Source organism: Pteropus medius, unplaced genomic scaffold (assembly GCF_902729225.1).
Source record: "Pteropus medius unplaced genomic scaffold, Ma_sr-lr_union100, whole genome shotgun sequence".
NCBI classification, from domain to species: domain Eukaryota; kingdom Metazoa; phylum Chordata; class Mammalia; order Chiroptera; family Pteropodidae; genus Pteropus; species Pteropus medius.
The window spans coordinates 4039840-4060032 of record NW_024356333.1 but is presented as its reverse complement, the minus strand read 5'-3'; the positions used below and the strand labels follow the sequence as shown (position 1 = coordinate 4060032).

The following is a 20193-nucleotide window of genomic DNA, read 5'->3' as shown; positions in this document are numbered from 1 at the left end:
CAGACAGTGTTGCTACCTCTTCCTAATATGATACCCCACTCTCTCAGTGGAGAGCGTCTCTGACATTTCGATTCAAATAGAATTACAAGAGACAACCACCCTCACCTTCCTACAACCTAATTTGCAAATTTTTCAGTAGACATATTCATAATCTTCGTCTTTCTCCTCTGAATGCAATGAAAAAAAAAAGAGAAGTTGCTACTTCTCTTTTGAAATTCAGTTTCCAGACTTGAATCCTTCACCCCCTCAGTCTTCAAAATTTAATCTGTCCATTACTCTTGTTCTTTTTCTGCATTGCTCATATCCCCTCCACATCATTCTTCCCTTCAGGATACCACGTGCTATGATTATTTCTCATCCATAAATTAAAACAAATACACAAACAATAAACAGTTAAAGACACAAATCCTCAACTCGAGACTATGAACTTTCTCAGCTCCCAAGTCATTCTTGTGTTCCCTGCTCAGCAAACTGCCTTGCAAGAGTTGTCTGTATCAACAGTATTTATTTTCTCTTATTTCATCTTCATTCACTGTTACTGTTCTTTCTAGACGATGTTAAAAAAAAAAAAAATTAAAAACTCTGGTGTTTTCCTCATACCCCACGACTGATCGGTACACATCCACAGAGTCGCGAAACTCTGAGGCGAATCTGCTGGGCTGTCTCCTGAATCACACCTCCATTCCATCTGGGGTTATGGCCTCTTCACCTAGACCTCTTTTGTCTCTGTCACCAGCTGCCAAATCCCACAGACAGCGGCACGCCTCCGTCTTACTTTGCGTCGTTCAGTACCATGGAGCATCGTCTCCTGGACATGGTCTCCTGTTTCAGGCCCTACAACTCCTCCCTCTTCTTGTTTTCTTCCAATCTCAGGGTCCTTTTCTGTCTTCCTCTTGTCACCTCCATGTCCAAGTGCCAAGGACCCCTTTTTTTTTCATTCTCGATTTACCCTCTCCTTCAATTCTGTCACGTCACTTTAAATGCTACCTGTATATTGATGACTAGCATGTGTATCTCCGTGGCCTTGAGAGGTCCCCTGATCTCGTAGATTATATGTCCAGCTGCATCCCTGATGGTTCCACTCTTATGCCTAAAAGTCTGAAGTGTATTATATCGAAGCATATTATATCGAATGATGGTTCCACTCTTATGCCTATTAGTCCAAAGTGTATTATATCGAAAGGATAACTCTTGTCCTCCCCAACCCCTGATCATCTGCTGCCACTCTCCACAAGCACCCCGTCAACTTCTCTCTCCCATTTTCTACATCTTGGTAAAAATTACCTCCGTCTACTCAGCTGATCAAATTAAAAGCCTAGGGAAAGAGTCTCTATCTTTAGTGATACATACTAAAATATTTATAGATATACTCACATGATGTCAGGGATTTGCTTCAAAATAATTAGAGCAAGGGCTATAAAAGAAGCATTTGCCATGAGTTGATAATTGGTGAAGCTAGGTGATGGAGAGCCTAAAATGCGGATTCTGATTAGGTCCGGGAGATGGGCTCCAAGATTCTGCAGCTCTCGCAAGCTACCAGGGCATGAGAAGGAACGAAACAGAAGCCTTCCTTGACCACTGTGTTTTAAGTGCCCCCTACCGTATTTTCAGTTCCTTTCTACTTTGTCATATCATTGATTTTCTTAATGAGAATTTCTCAGTACTTAACCTGTATTTGGCTAATTTGTTATCCTTGTGAATTGTTTGCCTTTTCCCACAATACAGGCATGTATCTTCCCTGGGTTATCTGTTCCTACATCCTAGACACGGCTCCGTTCATGGAGAGTAAGTGCTTATTAAATATTTATAACAGAACAATACGGAGGGCAATCTGGGCAGTAATAACCGATGCATGATAGATGTAGGTCTGATTAATTGGGGCAGTGTTGTGAAACTACAAAAAAAAAAAAGGAAAAATTACTCTCGTTTGTGAGACTACAAATTATTTGCAAGCAACGTGAAGAATCACTGCCAGAGCTGATGACGGCGATGGTGTCAGCAACAGTATAGCCACTCTCTACCTAGTACTTGCTGTTTACCTGGTACTATTTCATGTGCTTTCCCTTTTAGCTTATTCCATCTTTATAAGAATCCTATGAAGTAGATACATTTATCTTTATTTTACAAATGAGGAAGTTGAGACACACATGGTATATGACTTTCTTAACGTCAACCAACCTGTACATCATGAAACTAGTATTTAAGCAAAGACAATGCAGCTCTAGGCTCTTAACCTTGACTTATAATGACAGGATCCATATTACAAGCAATCGTGTAAACATGGAATTGTGTTTAATGTTATTTTTAAAATATCACTCAGCCAAATGGCATGGAACACAGGATTCAAATATGGCACAGGAAGGAGTAAGCACATACGGATCCTTTTAGGGAATCGAGAAAGCAGAGATGGAGATGCAGAGGTAAGGAGAAGAAGGAATGTGCAGTAGATCAAGCATGACGGTGCTTAGATTGAGCAAACAGAGGCACTGACCTGAGTGCTGCCCTGTGTAGGGTCACCTCGGACCCTGGCTCTCCTCTGCCTGCCCCAGCCTGGCACAGAGTACATGGGACCCAGATGATCTGTTGATCTGGAGTGGCGGCTCCATACCCCTCTTTTAAACCATGCTCTGGGGACCTGAGACCTTAGTGTTTGCTGCCAAATGGACTCCATCCAACTCCCAGAGCTCCTGTGACTCTCCCCTGGGTAGTTTCTCCCAGTGATGACTAGGAAGCCAATGTTTTAGAGGACGACATAATTGTAACATGTACCAATTGGCCGGGTACTTTATGTGAGGGCTCCAGAGGCCTATTTGGTATGAGATTGAGGGTTCTCAGTGAGGGAAGTGGGGTACAGGCCTTGAGTATCTAATCTGTGTTCTTGCTCTAAGGGTTCCTTAAAGATGCACCTGAGGTCAAAACTAATTCCAGAGATAAGGTCAAGTGGTTAACCTTAAGAAGGTAGAAAGTTAATCTTGAAGTCACGATAAGACCCTAAAAATACTTTGTGTTTTTAGAGTATCTGACTGATGGCAACTTGTTCCCTTTCCCATTCTCAGACTCCTCAATGAATTTCAGCAAAAAAAAAAAAAAAGTAAAGCTGTTCATTTTAAGTTGCTATGAGAAGATGGGAAAAGAGCTACATTTTTCACTTCTGTGTTTGAAGAAGGACCAACACTAAGTTGTCCTTTTTCTGGATATTACTACATCTTCACCAAAGACGACTCCTCTGCCCCCTTCGACCTTGACTTGTCGAAAAACAATACAACAATCCGAGGATCATTTAGGACAATTTTATAGATGCTTGGGATTAAAATTGGGTCATATCTTGAGATTTTTGCATACATTTCAGAAATACAAAGAGCAGTCAGCCTTGTAAAGGGAAATGCTTTTATAAAAGGACTTTTTTTTTGTAGCTTTCAAATTTAGCTAAGCGTTCGTTTCCTACTGAATAATCAACACTTAGAGAATCTGCAGTTATAAATGTAAGCTGTTTTTAAATTATGTACAGACGCTTGCAATTCTTTTTTTTTTTTTTTTTAGAACAAGAAAGTGCATCTTTTCTCCTTTTCAGGTAACTTAAAAGCAGCTGAATGTGTTGAACTTGATGTGTTTTCTGAGAATGCTGACTTCTTGAATGAGAATAAAAAATATTAAATTTCTGCTTAGAAAATATTGAGACCAATCAGTCTTATAATGACTTTGCTTTTTAACTGAGCATATCCTTGTATATCACACACAAAAAATACACTCAAATTGCCTATAGCTACCATAAAAGGTAATGATGCAGTGCATTTAATTACTGTGTAGTAGTGCTTTTTATTTGACCATTTCAAAATGTTGGTAAAAGTGTGGTGTCTCATATATCTATGAGCAGCTGAAACAAAAATGAGGTAAAAGCAGATTTGTTCAATGTGAATTTCAGTATTACGACAAGCATTATTCTGCTAAAAGTAATTTGTGCTGTCTTTTCTAGAAAAGGGAAGATGAACAAAATTAGCATCGAAAGCATCTCTAGTTTTGTCTCTTCATTATTTCTCACCCAATTACCAAAGACTTTAAAGAGCTTGATCATCATGGCAATTGCTCTTATCTTTAGCCATTATAATAAATTCCTGATGTATTAAACATACCAAAATATTTTTGAAAGAATGTTTTAGTTAGCCGTTTTGCATTTTCCACTATTCTACCTAAGTTTATCGCAGTGGCAAAGAGTGCCAACATTAGTCTCCATTTGCATCATTTCTTACCGTATTTGTACACAAGAATTTATAATATTAACTTCAAAAAAAATTTTTTTTAAATACCTCCTACTTCCTGGTATCTATTCCCTTATACATTGCCCTTATACAGTGTCTCTGGACTTGGCCAATGGGACATCAGTAAACATATCGCAGACACTTGATAATCATTTACATATTGAGATGTGTTCTCTTGATCATTGACCTGAGATTGCCATACAAAGAATATCGGATAGGATTTTGTTCACCTATTTGAGAACAAACACATACTTGAGATGTATCACTATCAAGGAGTTATGGCAGTGATCAAAAAGACATTAGCATAATGTAAAATATGATAAGACTACATATTCTAGAGCAAGGTTACTTGATTTAGAACCCTGGCTCCTCCACTGATAGGACATGTGATTTTGAGTAAGTGATTTACACCTTCTATGCCTATGTCTTCATTTGTAATATAATGATAATAGTCACCAGCTTATAAATTTATGAGGAATTAAATGAGTTAATATTTTAAAATCCTTAGAATAGTACATGGTACATATAAATGTTTCATGAATATTTGTCAAATAAATGGGTAAGGATTAGACACGTGGGATTTATGAAGACAAGCTCCTTATAAAAGTTCAAGGATTTAGGGTCACTTTGAGGAGTCAGATCCCTGAAAACAGAGCTGAAGAGAAAGGCTGACTAGAATTAATTTTATTTGGGGAAGAAATCTCAGGGTCAGAAATAGAGGACTGGGGAAAATGAAACAAAGATGGAGGGGAACCCCAATACAAGAGTGGTTTTCTCCTGCTGGTCCATCGGGCTTGATCCTGACCCGAGTGAAGTAGACTGTGTCTTCTATCCCACAGAAAATGAGAAAGGAACATTTATCGACTGGTTCTCTTCTTCATTGATCAGGGTTTGACTCCAGGATGATAACTTCCTTGGAACTTGCACGTGGTTGATCAAGGAGCTGTGTTTGGGTTCCCCCAGGTGGCCTTTACGAAGGCATCAGGGAAGACAGATTGCGAATCTCAAGAGATTGTTCTCACAGCCGAAGCGAACTGTTGTCAGGTTACCCTTGTCAGAGCTGTACTGACAAATCAATGCCTGGACTAAAAAGTAGACTTCGAGAAAATGCAAAACGGAGGCCCAGAGAATGCACTTGGGGAACCGGTGGGTGTCACCGACTCCCAACTGTTTGTGGCCCTTATGTTGCAGAGTGAGGTGCAGTCAATGCGGAAAACAGGAAGAACGGTGAATATAAAGAAGAAGGTGGTAACCGTACTTGAAGAGATGAAAGGGATGAAATAATTTGCAGAGGTATGGCAGGAGGAGGGAGAAGGTAAGGATGTAGTTTAGCAGGGAAAGTACCCACCTTCTACATGCTTCGCTGCGCCATTTCGTTTATATTTACCTTTTGACAGGGAAAGTTTGCTTGAAAACAAGGTGGAAATTTCTGATGGTTTTTGAAGATTAGGTCAGCGTTCACGAGGCTACGCCAGTCCTACTATCAATAAAATTACGTGGTTAGCCTTCAGAGTACATATAATTATTTTCCAGGGCGCGCCATCTAGTAATTTAACAAATAAAATAGATATGTAACACTTAAAGATATTGAAATCAAGTCGACTATGGAAATGCATGGCGCTCTGTAAACAGAGTGATTCATCTGGTAAACCCGAGGTGGCAGTCCAGTCTCCATCTCAAGCTCTGCTTAAATAAACTTAGTGCAGTGAACTGTCCTTAGACGCTTTCAGAACTGTCCTGCTGTGAGTTGTGATAAACCTAGAAATATGTATTCGATAGTCAGGGTCAGAGATGGAATATTTTTAAAGTGTTTGTGGCAAGGCATTGGTGAAGAATTTGAAACAACTCTATAAAATCTTTGAACTTTGACTCCAAAAATAAAATAGGATTGTCTTTTTGGCTTAAAAATATGATTTTTCTTCTTTGCTGATAAATATCCCCCAAATTTATTTTATTCTTTTGGAATTCCACTGTAGCTAAAGGGACATCTGGTTTAGCTGATGTTTCACTGAACTCATTGATTATTTAGTATCACGGAAGCAAAGATGATGGGTATGAAATAGTTCACGTTGTAAGAGAAATAGATGTACTTTTTTTCTAGAATTTAAAAATCACATACCACACAAACATGTCATTTTTAGAAAGAGATCGGGAGCTGACACAGATGGATTCGTTTTCTGTAGCTTTGACTCTCTAAAATGTGTTCATCTCATCAATTTTAATCCAGTTAATCAAAACTTATGAACTAGATTTGTATAGCTGTTTAACGTTACCTCTTCAGTGTAACTTTACATGTTTTAACAAGCAGTGTGGCATACTGAAAAGGTCTTTAAAGTGGAAATCGTGTGGCTGGCTTTTTTCCTGTTAAGGGTTCTTACACACACACACACAAAGAAACTTTTGGGGATGATAAATATATTTCTTATCTTGACTGTGGTGATAGTATCAGGCATATGCATATGTCAGATTCACCAAATCGTGTTTATTAGAAAGGGCACGACTTCATCTTCATAGGATTGTGTAACGATAGTCGATGCAAAAGGTAATTTATTGTATACCAATTATACCTAAGGAAAGCTGTTTAAAAAATTCAAGTTCCATGCTCTCTAAATACCCCAGACTTTCTAAATATTTTCAATGTAGATTTATTTTTGAGTACGACACTCATGGGCCTGATCTACCAAATTGTTTCACACTTTACATTTACTGTAAATTTCCCATTTTTGTTTAATGGTAAGAAATTGAATTGGCATGCTTCTTATTGCCTTTTTTTTTTTTTTTTAATGTTTACAATTTCGATCGCCTTTGATAAATTCTGACCCTGGATACACTGCATTAAAGCACAACATCTCATTTGAGAAGCAGCTTTGTTTTTATTTTCTTATGTTAAATCTCATGTCTTATGTTATCCGTTACCCTCAGCAATCTTTTTAGCAGGATAAACACTATCAATGAATTAGATTATTTCTTTCTTAAAGAATGGACAAACCCTGTCTGTAGCCAGCTCATTTGTTAGTTTTAATGGAGAACAAAGCATCATTGATTTCATAGAAAGCTTTGGCTCGCTCTCAGATGGCTTATACAGATGGACCAAAGCGAGACTCTGAGCTCCAAAGTCTCCCGCTCAAAAAAGAAACAAACAGTTATCTCTGAAATTCATTGAGCTCCTCTCACAAAAATATCCAAGGAAATATGTACATCAAGGGAAACAATGGTAATAGCACAATATGATATGTAAAATTAATGAGTGCTCCTCAGGTTAATCAGCAAAGTTAACATTGCATATTCACTCTTATTGGAACTATCACTGTACAGAAATTATTTCTGCTTATTGAAATATAAAGCTAGTGGAGCACAGGACTTATGCTTGGGATATTTAATCAAGCCACGAAGACATTCAGCATGCCATGAAATGAGAAGCATAAATCAAGCTGAAGGGGTGTGGCGTTTTTACCCTTCTTGAGACATCAGAGACAATACATACTTATTAGTAGAATTACAAGTTCTTGGTTTATTGTGTAATATCTTGAAAATTCACTCCAGCTACTGTAGGACAAAAACGTATGTGAAATGTATTTAGTGGCTGAAAATGAACAGATACACCAAGAGGTCTTGGTCTCCTGCATCCTTTTGCATCGACTATCGTTACACAATCCTATGAAGATGAAGTCGTTTCTTTTCAGACTGTTTATTACCCAGCAAAATGCCACAACAACAAATAGCCGACCTGAATGATAAAAAAAAAAAAAAAATCACACACATGTTAATTCCTCAGTCAAGCAACATGATTGGGCTGAGGTGTTTGGTTAACCCATGAACCCCTTAAAAGCAGGGACTGTGCCTTTCATTCGTCAGGTGTCTTCCCGTGAAGCATCCCTTTTGGCTTGTGTCAGGCTCTTTTCAGTGAGCTCATAGAGAAAATGCGCCTCCCTTCACCATGATCTCATGGGACTTATATAGTTTTTGTTTATTTGCCTGATTGGCCATAATCATCACTGCAGGCTGAAAATGGACTTATTTTGGGTTCACTGTTTTATTAGCGTTGTTTGGAGCAAGCGGGGGACATAGTTGGCTTTTGGTTCACAGGGTGAATCAGTGAGTTTGTTTCTGCAATTTCTACACCAGAACCTGCAGATGGACGTTGCTCCGTGTAAACTTGTGAAACCCAATTAAACTCTGTGATTACATCGAGACTCTCAATGCTATACCCTTACATTGCATCAAATTTGTTTTTCCATTTCTAGTCCATTTTTTTCGATCTCTAAGTTTCCTTCTAGCTCTAAAATTCTTTAATTATACCAATTGCAAATACTCATTATTTCTGTTGTAGCTATGTGGCTCTTCCAGGGCTAGCAAAAGTCCTGATGCCTTGCCTAGGGATTGGAGTTCTTTCCATACAGTATTCTACCTGTAGAGACTTAAATCCTTGGGTCATGCTGCCCCCAGGAAATGATCTGGGTCTAATCTGGTTTTAAAACTAATAAATAAAATATCCAGTAAGCAGATATACCACTAAAGTTATATATATGAATGTTTGTTTATATCTCCACTACAAACAGTTTATTCACATCATATCTCATGATTCGGTACAACCATTTCAAAATATGAAACAAAACAAAAAGACAATGTAAACTCAAGCCTAGTAATCTCCTTTCTAGCTTATGTTGGATGAGATTTATTCAGCCTCCTCTTCTACACTCCACTTAAAATTGGAGAATTCTCCTTTCTTGTTGGCTGAGAGCCAAAAGGGTAGGGTTCATTGGGGTCCCAGGGAAACCTGTTTTCCTGTCATATAAGAGTTGAAATAATTTTCTCTCTGTTGCAAAAATTTATTTTCTAAATTAGTTGCAACAGTGGATTTCACTCTGTGCTTCCTTGGATGAGGTTCTACAGTAAGCTGTCGCTGTATTTCAGCTGCTTAAAAGATAAAAACAAACAAAAACACTTTCCAGATAGTAAATACATTAAAATGTATCTTTATTGAATTTTAATTTTTAGCAACATATCATATGTAGGTATTTTAAAAATCATATAGTATGACAGCCAGGCTTACGGTGGAAAACAGTGGGCTTTCAGCCTTGTCCTTCCCCACAATCTATGTCTTGCTCCCTGAGACATAAATTCGTTCTCCTTCTTAGCTGTTTCTTCTGGAGTTTACCCTTCTGTCTATGAACGGAATCGTTTTAATGAGTATTTCTCAATATATACATTTTGTATATTTATTTACTTCCTGCCCAACAGCCCCATTTCACACACATTCATCCATCGTGTGCCCCCATTATAGGATATATCAAAAGATTTGCTTAAATCAGTTTTCAGTGCTCACATTATTTTGATTGCATAGCCACTGTTTGAAGTTGAACAACAGAGCACACTATCATTTTATATCCTGCCTTTTTTAACTTTTTGCTTTCTTTGGTGTTAATAATTGCCTCATTTCACATGTACTTCATTTTCTCTGTATTATTACCTCCGTTCTAAATTCCAGCATGAAACACTTCTGAGGATGGTCAAGTCCATAACACCTGTGATCCAGTATGTTACTTTTTTAAAAAAAATAGGACGTCTTTGAACTGTCTTGTCCTGTCCCGCTATGACTGTGGGCTGTTAGGTCAGATTTGGGAGGTGAGAAGGCCACCCTTGAGTCCTCGTTCGACTTTAAGAACTCACCCTGTAGAGGACGAAGGCCCCCAAGGTGGAGAATCCAGAAGCATGGAGACATCCAGTCTCCGCTGTCACCCACCAGAGCACTGCGAAGTCAAGAATTCCTTCACCACTCTGCTGTTTTAGGAAAGCAGAATTTGAGGGCGGCATCCATTCGGCTGCGATTCAGCCCTTGATCTTTGAGGAAGACGAGGAGCAAATCTCCCCCCTGTGTTTTTCCTCAGTTTCCCAAAGTGAGGTTTTGGGGCTTCCTCGATTTTGCTCGCAGAATGCCCACACCAGAGGTCATCATTACAGCAGGAACTATTCTGGCCAAGATAGATAAAGGGAAGGGACACGAGCAGACATTCGAGACCCTTGTTCTTCCACGGCCTGGCCAGTTGGCTCCTGCCCCGGGCGACTCATGAAACAGGCTTAGACCAGCCCATTTCCATTGATCCCAGCAGATTTTCACCATTTGTTTGTATCTTTCTTTTTTCCTTCCCTTTGTTTCTTCTCTAGTTCCTACGGCTTGGTAGACCTTGGGAGAGAATGCCAGTATTCCTAATAATTTGTCATCTCGGTAGGACAGATTCGTGAAGTCACCCGTTTTCTTCTTGCTTTCTTCCTTCCTTCTTAAAGAGATGACTCCCGAAGACTTGGTATGGTGTTCAGAAAGGAACTGGTTGTTTCCCAGGCCTCCCGTGTAGATGGTAGGACTGGCTGTTTCGTCAGCTGTGAGCTCTCTTTTCCTGACCCTTATATGAGATCTCCTGTGTCTCGGCATTGGTTCCCAGTTGTTTTAATTTCTTATTTGATGGAGAAGCTTCCTGAAAAAGAGTAAAATGGGGAGGAGAGGCAATTTTTATATTCTCTTTCTATGTCAGTGTTAATGCCTTAGTTTAATTTTATTCTCAGTTGATTTGACTAATGAGATGTATTGGAAAATACTAGATACCTCAGAATGCTAAAGGCATCTCAGGTTTTTTTTAGCATCTTATTTTTAGAGATGTTCCATCCTACTTTGGATTTCTGGATCTTGTTATACATGTGTGTGTGTGTGTGTGTGTGTGTGTGTGTGTATTTTTGTTTCTGAGTTGTCTGAAAGCTTTACCATTTTCTCTTGATCCATGGTATTTAAAATTGTGTGATTTTATATCTTGATATGGCTCCCTTCAATCTGGCATCAAAAGAAGACATAGAGACAGGTATTTCAGAAAGGAAAGAAATTCCATGGAGTTCGGGGGAGTCAGACTTCAGAAGAACTGGCTTGCAAAATAGAAAACACAAGTTTTAAAGGTCAAGAAACAAAATAAAATGAAAAAATCTGTGGTATATCCAAATTATCAGGTTTAATTAGTCTATCCATGGTGGAAAAACAGCAACTATCTCACATAATTATCATTTTTATAGAGGGTCTGACTTATTTTCAGATGTTTTATAAAAATCGTGTATAAAATTATTTTTATTAGGAAGCCAGGTATGGGAAATAGTCAAGAACCATTCAGGACAATCATATTATTTTAGGTTTATCTCAATGTTTAAAATGGTGAGCGAGCACATTTTCTATGGCTCGTAAAGTGCTTAATCATTGGAAGCAAGGCAAAGTATTTATTGTTGCTTTCATTCTTAAAATTGATGTTCTAATAAATGTTCTTGAATTATTTTTTTCTTCCTTATATCATATTCTTAATTCCCTCTTTCTGGAATTCCCAGATTGACCCTCTATTATTATCTTTTCTGTCCTATTTTCTATCTCTGTCTTTTTGCTTTTCTTTCTGGAAAGATTCCTCAAATTTTTTTGTCCTGTTCATCTCAACTTTTTACTTTCATTTTAAATGTTATAATTTTTTTAATATAGACATAATGTTTTTAAGTCCATTTGACATTATTGAAAGCTTTAACATTTTATGCTCTTTGCATTTATTTTGTTTTGTTTTGTTTTGTTTTTGTCTCTGTTTTTCATATCATATGCCTGCCTCGCCTGCACTTGCCTATGGAGTTTTAGTTTCGTTTTATTTGCTTTTAAGTGTAAGGCATGAAAAACCTGGGTTGTCACCTTAACTGAGTAATTAAACTTAGCATCACCAATAAGGGAAACACCCTGACAGGATGTACAATGTGACCCAAATCTAACAGCGAAGAAACGATCGGCATATCCAGATTGTGGCATATTCTGAAAAAACAACTGGTCCGGACTTGTTGAGCATGTCGGTGATGAAATTAAAATAATGTCAGGTGGACGAGGACCGTTCTAAAAGGAGACATGACAGGAAGTGTGTACTACAGGCTTCTTTATTGATCCTGGAAAACTAGAGGGTGAGGAACATGTTCTGGGTGTGTAACTGATGCTCACACACAGTTTCCTTAACCCCACTGTGGTCGATGATGGGTCTTACAGTCCGTCTGCAGGAAGGAGGTCTTGCTTTTTACGGTGCCGCCTGACCCCACAGCCTGACACTTATTGGTGGCAACTCGATATTTCAAGCTTTTTCATTCCTTGTCCACCTGCCTTTCATCTTCCAAAAAACATGTTCTCGTCATGTCTCCTCTGCTGTAGTCACCCGTATTTTTTTTTCCTTGTGGGTTTGTAATATTTTATTCTCATTAAAACTTTAAGAGATTTCAAGAAAGAAGAGATGCATGTTTATGATCAATAAGCCTTGTTAAGTGGAAATCCAATACTTTTTTTTTCTAGGATTTAATTTATTTTCTATTTTCTCAATTTTGATCATCATGTACATTTACCACCTCTTTCAAATAAATCTAATTTCTGGTCAAGTGCTCAAATAACTGTCAACTCACTTGTAAAAGACTTGTTCCCATTTCATTGCTTTTAATTAATTTAAGTGGGTAAAACAAAGTGAAAGAGGAATAAAATAATTTCCCTAAATCTAAAGCCGGCAGAAAGAAAAGTTTTATAGTCCCGAGAAAGTCATATGTATTTATGGATAGTGGTTTAATACTTGGGTACAGATAAGTTTAAAAAGTTGGACATCTGGATTAAAATCTACCTGAAGATCAGTGTATGCCCCTAACTTTCAGTTTTCTTAACTTTTATGTGGTATTAGTAATAATTGGATGCATTTTGTAGTATTAGAGTGAGAATTAAAGAATACATATTGATCACTTAATACATTTTGAATGTTTACCATTTGGTATGATGATGATCATCATCCATTATCACATCATCGAGAAGGACAGTGGAGATGGTTCACAAACAAAAAATTCACAGACAAAACCAAGGAAGCTGGAATGTACATCATCATGATATAAAGTTTAAAGAAGGATGAATAAAATAAATTATAAGTATCCTCTAAATCTTGGACCAAATCTGCATGAATCCACCATGTTTACCTCTCAGATCAAAAGCTGCTCCCGTTTTTAAGTTGAAAGCACAGAGGTAGAAATTGGGAATTTCAGCTATTTGAGAAAATGTTAGAGGTTTATGTAACTTGGATAATACTGAGTGTTCATTCTGAACAGCGTAACTTTCTTGTATGGTTAATATTACTCTTTCCTAATGAAGCTCAAAACATCACATAATGAGAGCAGCTTTTTTCTGCTGCTTTTCTCCCTGATTTTAGAGCGATTTCTTAACATTCATTGAAGACGTGATTTGCAGTCCTGGCCTTTTTCCTTAAAGGAATGAAGGGTTTGGCAAGCATTTAGGTGTGGAGACAGACTAATTGTGCCTCTCTCCAAAGGATCTTAGAAAATGGCCTCAGGCTAGGATTTTCCAATCATCTTAGAATCTTCTTTTGAAAGAAAGTCACTGCTGAATAATCATTTGTACTCAGGCCGAGTTTTGCAAAACAGTTGAGATTTAGTGGAGGAAAAGAGGAAAGAGTCCAGTGCTGCTGGCAAACCGTAGTACCCAGAGAAATGACAAGCCAGTGAGATGGCGGGAGCACCTTCAAAACATCCAAAGGACAGAGCCCAAATCAAATAACGAAGAAAATGTTGTGGTTTTTTCTTTTTTTTGCAGTCAACTTCTAACACGCGTAAGCTGTTGGATTTTTTTCTGCACAATGGTTTATGTCAGATATGTAGGAAAGCGATACTGACACTAAGCAGATGATATTCAGGGGGTTATCGATTTCCTATTGGAGTGCTTTTCCAGTGGCAAAGTTTAATGCTCTTCCCATCTGGACGTGTAAAAACTTATTTATAATTTTTAGCTGCAAATGAATGTTAGATGGCATTTAATAGATGCTTCATTTCCACCAGGGGTAGCAAAATAAATGAATAAATACATACACCTGGGACAGATACTTATACTGACTTGGGAGATTTTTCTTTGGTGTTAGAGACCCTGATAAAGCAAACCCTGATAATCAAGAGAGGATCTTCCTTTGTGAGGTTTCTGAAATAAATAATAGGGCCAATCAATGGGGCAGAGTCATGGCTGTCCTTCCCACCACTTCATGCCCAATTTGCTGATGGAGACTTGGAAGAGGGGATCCCTATACTTTGGGAATTCCCCATGGCAGCCTCCCTGCCCCTCCCTGTGGAGCTCAAAGCCCCATGCAAGGACCCCATTAGTTTACTTTGTTATCTCTTGATTCTTGCCTAATTCTCTGAAATATTTCTGCATAGATATGGCTAATAGGCAATGCCATTTAATATATTTTTTTTTCCTGGTTAGTCTTATATCAAAGAAAAGGAGTTTTTGGATAACTAGTATACGAAAATTTCTCAAAAATAAATAGAAATATTCAAAGATAGACAAACTAAAAACCTAAGTATATTGCATTGTCTATATTTTTTGTATATTGAGTGGCAGACTAATTTTCATGTCCCATTTGTTTACAAAGGAGCAAAATTTGTTAACAGGTACGCTATGACACAGTTGTCAATATAAGTGATTTTTTTTTTTTTTAATATTTTCAAAGCCTGGTTATTGTTGCTTTATTCAGAAGAGTTGATAGATGTGTCTCAGTCAGTTTGGCTACCCGTGGCAATTCGTGTTTGGGGGAATGAGGTTTATTGCCAAGGTTAGTACTGCATGCAGATTGCCAAGGGCATTTGGATGGCATTTTTTAGATCGATCAGGCATAGATGAGTGTATCTGAAATTACATCTAGATTACTCTGGATTATGGGACTAAAGGAAAGAAAAGCAGAGATCTGCTATGGAAATAGTCTGCAAATAAAGGAGTGTTGGGGAAAGCAGGTAAAAAACACACTAATTTTTAAGTAACGTTATACCAAACTTAGTAGATGCGTGGAGGGGCAGGCAGGCCCCCGAGAGTTCGTTAGCTGTAACGAGGATTGCGTTGGATCGTAGAGAAGAATCTCAGTCCGTCCTTTATTACTCAGTCCAGAGCAGCAGACTGAAGTCCACATTTTATAAGTATAGTTATACCGTCTTTTCTGGAGACTGCACAAGCTGTGATAGCATGCTTCATTTCTTGTTACTAATTGGAAGTCCAGTACATGACTTTGGGTCTGGTACGGAAAGGTGTTTAATATGTGCATTCATGCAATTTAAGTGAATGAATGACTGAAAGAAGTAAACTAAGTGTTTAAGTTCAAAGTTTATTTCCCATACTCATAGTTTATATTTTGTCTCATCTTTCCATCAATAATAAAAGTACTATCTATCATATGTATCATGAACTGTTCTGTTTCATACACTCCAAAATCGGTGTGGTTATTCCACGCAGTGACCTCCTAAGTACTTTTATCACCTGTGTTTCACAGCGAAGGAATCTGAGGCACAGAGCTCGTAAGTGAGGGAGGTGACTGTCAGTTGCCAAAGTCGTAACTGCCTCATCACGTGCAGAGGGAAGGGAGGTGTTCTGTTATTCTTTATTTCATTTGCACCATAGTTTACAGGCACTGTTTTGCACACGATGTATGCTCCACACATGATAATGCTAGTTATTCCCTTCTTAGAGCTTCCTGTTGGAGGGTGAGGGGAAGGTGAGGCCTCACAGTTCACCCCTCATATTCTCAGCGTAATGGATAGGCACTGGATGTTTGACAGATCACTGTGTGACAGTCTTGCTACAGAAAACGATTGAACAAATAGTGTCTTTGCTTTCAGAGCTAATGTTCTAACTAGATTAGATTGATGCAAATAAGTGTTAATACAGTTAAAAGTTGCATTCGGTGTAAATAAAAACATTGATAAATTAATAAATAGCATCACAATCATAAATGCTCCATGTAGCAGAGCAGAATATAAAACTAAAAAGATGATAGATGGATGGATAGATGGATAGATAGCTTTGGATATGAGCAAAGGACAAAATGAATATCTTAGAGCATTAGTCAGAGAAATCTTCCTGGAAGATTTTTTAAGTTGAGTTAGTCCAGAAATTGGAGAATATTTTTATTTGCAGCATTATTGCACATTTAGATAAGTTAACATTCCTGAATGTCCTTGGCACAGAGTAAATGCTTAATATATTCAATCAGCATATGCCCCTCCTTCTGTAGTTGCCCTGATAGATCATTTCTTCAAACACACTATCGCCTACAGCATGTTTAAACAATATTTTTACTACTTAGGTTTCTAAGAAAATAACACTGATCTATCTAGTCAGTTTCCATGTTTTATAAAGAATTTAAAAAATGCATTTCATAAAGTACATCTCCTTTCCGTTTCTGCATATATATATGTGTTTGTGTATGTGTATATATGTGTATGTATATATGTATATGCAGAAATAGTTTTTATTTAATATTTTAATTGCAGCATTTCAACAATTTTTCTAAATTGCATACTTAATTTTTTTAGTGTTTTGTATAAGTACAAAATTTAAATTTAATTATATATTTAAAAATAAGATATTGAGCAAGGAAACATAACATCTGTTGTTAAGGCTTCTTTTTTATTTTTTTTAATGAACCATGTAGTTTTTATTTTCTAAGTTTAATTAGTAGAACCAAACCCTTAATTCTAGGTTAGCATTATAAAGCATTATCAAAGGTATTCACAGCATACTGCAATTAAGGTTTACTTGATTAGGCAATTATGAGAAAATGAACATTTTTTTCTGTGTGAACAATGAAGTCATTTAAAGTGTTTTGTGGAACTAATGTGATAATGGCAATGCTGTAGAACTATAAGTAGTATTATTACTGAAAAACATTTCATTTAACATTTTGGAAATGATTTCTTTCTTGGGGCTCTATTTTAGAGAATGTCAAATATATATACTCTATAAAATATGTACATTTTCTCTGAAATCAGTACTGGCAGAAACAAATATTTTATTTTTTAGACATTTGTTAGACAGCTGGAGTTTACGGTTATTAAGCAGGAAAGAAAGGTATTTATTTGCCTAATTGAAAGTGATAATGTTACTTTAATCTGCATGTTATTCTTTCCAATGCATTAATAAATAAGTTTTTAAATTCCTATCTAAGAAACATAGCCTTCTACTTTTTAGAAGTTTATAAATTTATGGTAGCCTTTTGATGAACGCAGTACATTATTTCTTATCATTTATAATGGATGTTCAAATAACATTGAACTTCGAACCTTCATTTGACCTTTATTTCTCTTTGCTGGTGTGAGAATAGATGGAGTATTACTTGAAGTTCACTGTAAATTGGCTTCATTCTCTTGAAATTTTAGACCCATGGCTTTAATAACATTTTTCACTCATTCTGGATCCATTTGCTCTCGATGGATGCACACTTCCACATGTCATGGTGGGCGCCTTGACTTCTCTGCTCCTTGTCAGTAGATTCTTTCGCAGATTTACATAAATACCTTTCTCAGAGGCAGCATTTACAGCATTTACAGCATTTGCTCATGACAGCAATGATCCTTGTGCATTTCACATGCAGTCTTTATGTGTCATTCCAGAGGGGATATTGTTGATCGCTTGTCAGGCCTACTGACTAGATGTCATTCAAAGGATTATTTGTTATTTTAATGTATAAGAATTCGAAACATTAAAGTCAATTAACCCAACAGGGCCACAGTATGAGTCAGGTTCAAATGAAAGTTTCAGATGCTTCTTTCGATAACTGCCATGAAAGATGATGAGGAAAGAATGTGGTACTAAGGACCCAACTGTGCAATTAGGATTATTTGTGTCCACATTCCCCATGTCCCCAATTTCTTTCATAACTGTAAAATTAGTATTTTCAAAATATCTGGAAATATACTCCCCTCCCTGGTTAACATCCAGTATCAGAATAAGGAACCTTTACATTAACCACGCCAGTATATAAGCAGAGATAATCTACTGTTATTAAAAAGAAGTCACAGAGGTAAAGAACAACAGTTTAAGGGCAGATTGGAATAACTTAGACGCTTTATTTAACAGAGTGCCAAGAATAATTTTACATACCACAATTTTATATACTTGTTTTTCACATATTGGAGTCTAATAGCGCATTTTTCTCTGAAGCTAAACGTGCTTTGATGGAGTTTGTAGGTGAGAAGTAACTCTCATCTCTGGAGTCTGGTGAAGCCAGGTCTAAACATGGTTTGCGTTCTCTGCACATTGAAGTCTGTTCCTCAAAAGAATTAGTTATGACTCTATAAAAAGTCAACCCTGATTACTATGAAAAAAAAAAAACATTTCTTTGGCCTTTGAAACTTTGGAGCCAGCCAGGACAGAGAATGGCTAAACATAAAATTTTTTTCTTATGAATTTCAAATCTTAGAAACATTTCTTCTTAAAATATCTGAATTATTATTTAATTAAAAATATATGGGATTTCTATGTTTATTTTATCACAGTTACATATGTAGATAGAATACCTTGAACTTTATTTATTTATTTTCTCCATTAAGTATGCATGTTTCTATTCACTTATTTACTGGCAGCCATTTTTGCGTGACAGAGTACCTTTTCATTCCAATCTCATGACTTTTGATTCACTTAACTAAGAGAAATGTAGCATCTCTTCGTTATGCTACTAATGACTAAATAGCGTGCCTCATAATGCTCATGCAGGCTTTCTGAGAAAACAGGAGTGGCCAAGTGCAGTTCCAGGAAAGAGGGGGGAAAAAAAAAACCAAACCAAACAAACGAAAAACTTTAGTTCTGGCATGAGAACTCTGTCTCCTCTATATGGTCCCTGGGCCGGATGTAGTTCCTACCTCAAACCTCTCTTCCCCCCACCACAGAGACCCCATGAGGACTTCAGTCTGTCCTGTACAGGTGTCCTGTGACACTCGACTGCTCTGAATCTTCCAGAAGGGAGATGGAAGCAGAGTTTCTGGCATTTTTTTTAGTAAGTTAATTAGAGAGAAAACCCCATGCTAGTAAAAGATCTGAATGAAGAGGATATTGGGAGACAATAGAAAAACTATTAAACTTTTTCCCTTGAATTACTTCCCCGCCCCACTGGTTGGCTTTCTTCTTTGCCCATTGTTTCTGCTATGGTAAAGTATATTCAGTTGGCATGGGTAACCCGGTGCAAAAGACGGCTCAGCTGTCGATCATATTTAAGTTGCTTTAATTATTACTTGCCTCAATGAGTCGAGAACGAAGGATGTCACATGACTCTAAAGTGAAATTTCATGTGAGATCTAACAGGAAATTTCCAGTTCTTCAAAACAGCTGAGAAGTGTCAATAATGGCCCCAATAAGAATACACAGTGGGGGTTTTGGATTACGTTTGCGACACCCATGACCTAACAGGCTTTGGATCATAATAATATACGGTGGACATCCAATGTGGAGAGAACCAGCTTTGACAGTCGTTGTCGATTGCACCCTCAGAAACCCTAAAAGGATGTAGAAAAACGGGCTTAGGAGATGTAAGGAGTTCCAGGGCTGAACACTTTGGAGCTTTTAGACACAGGAATTAACTTTGCAGAAATGGGCTGGAAGCTCCCGGGTTGATAAGGAAAGCCTCCCTTGGCAAAGGATGGCAAACAGATTCCGAAAAACTGAGAAACCCACACTCACCTGGATCTGTGTAATAGCTTCGGTGCTTTGGTGGTGTTTGAAGGCGATTAGTAACAGAGAAACAAACCAGGAAGTCTTCCAGGGAAACATTTAAGAGAAGAAATCAGGAAAGCGGGTATGGGTGAAGAATAAACAGCACCATTTAAATGTTATTGCACACCTGGAATGACTTCCAATAATATCATTCTGTAGTTCTGTGTGTCTGTATAACTGTTATCATGTTTTCTATCCATACCACCTGCCACTTGCCTAGCGGCTAGAACTCACTTGGTAAAATAAAAGGAGAGGAGATGGCTCATAGAAATAATAGTTTAACAAAAGTGGTTGCCAGGGGCTGGGGGCGTTGATGGGGTGGAAGTAGGAAGAGGTTGGTTAAAGGGTCCATCTCATTTTTCAGTTGACGTGGCC

The 20193-nt window shown here is 37.5% G+C and overlaps 1 protein-coding gene across 1 annotated transcript in view; it reads left to right on the top strand.

Moving 5' to 3' along the window:
- The window catches only part of CNTNAP2 (contactin associated protein 2), a 1613390-nt gene that overhangs the window by 201717 nt on the left and 1391480 nt on the right, over positions 1-20193 (top strand). The gene's annotated exons all lie outside the window — the stretch shown is intronic.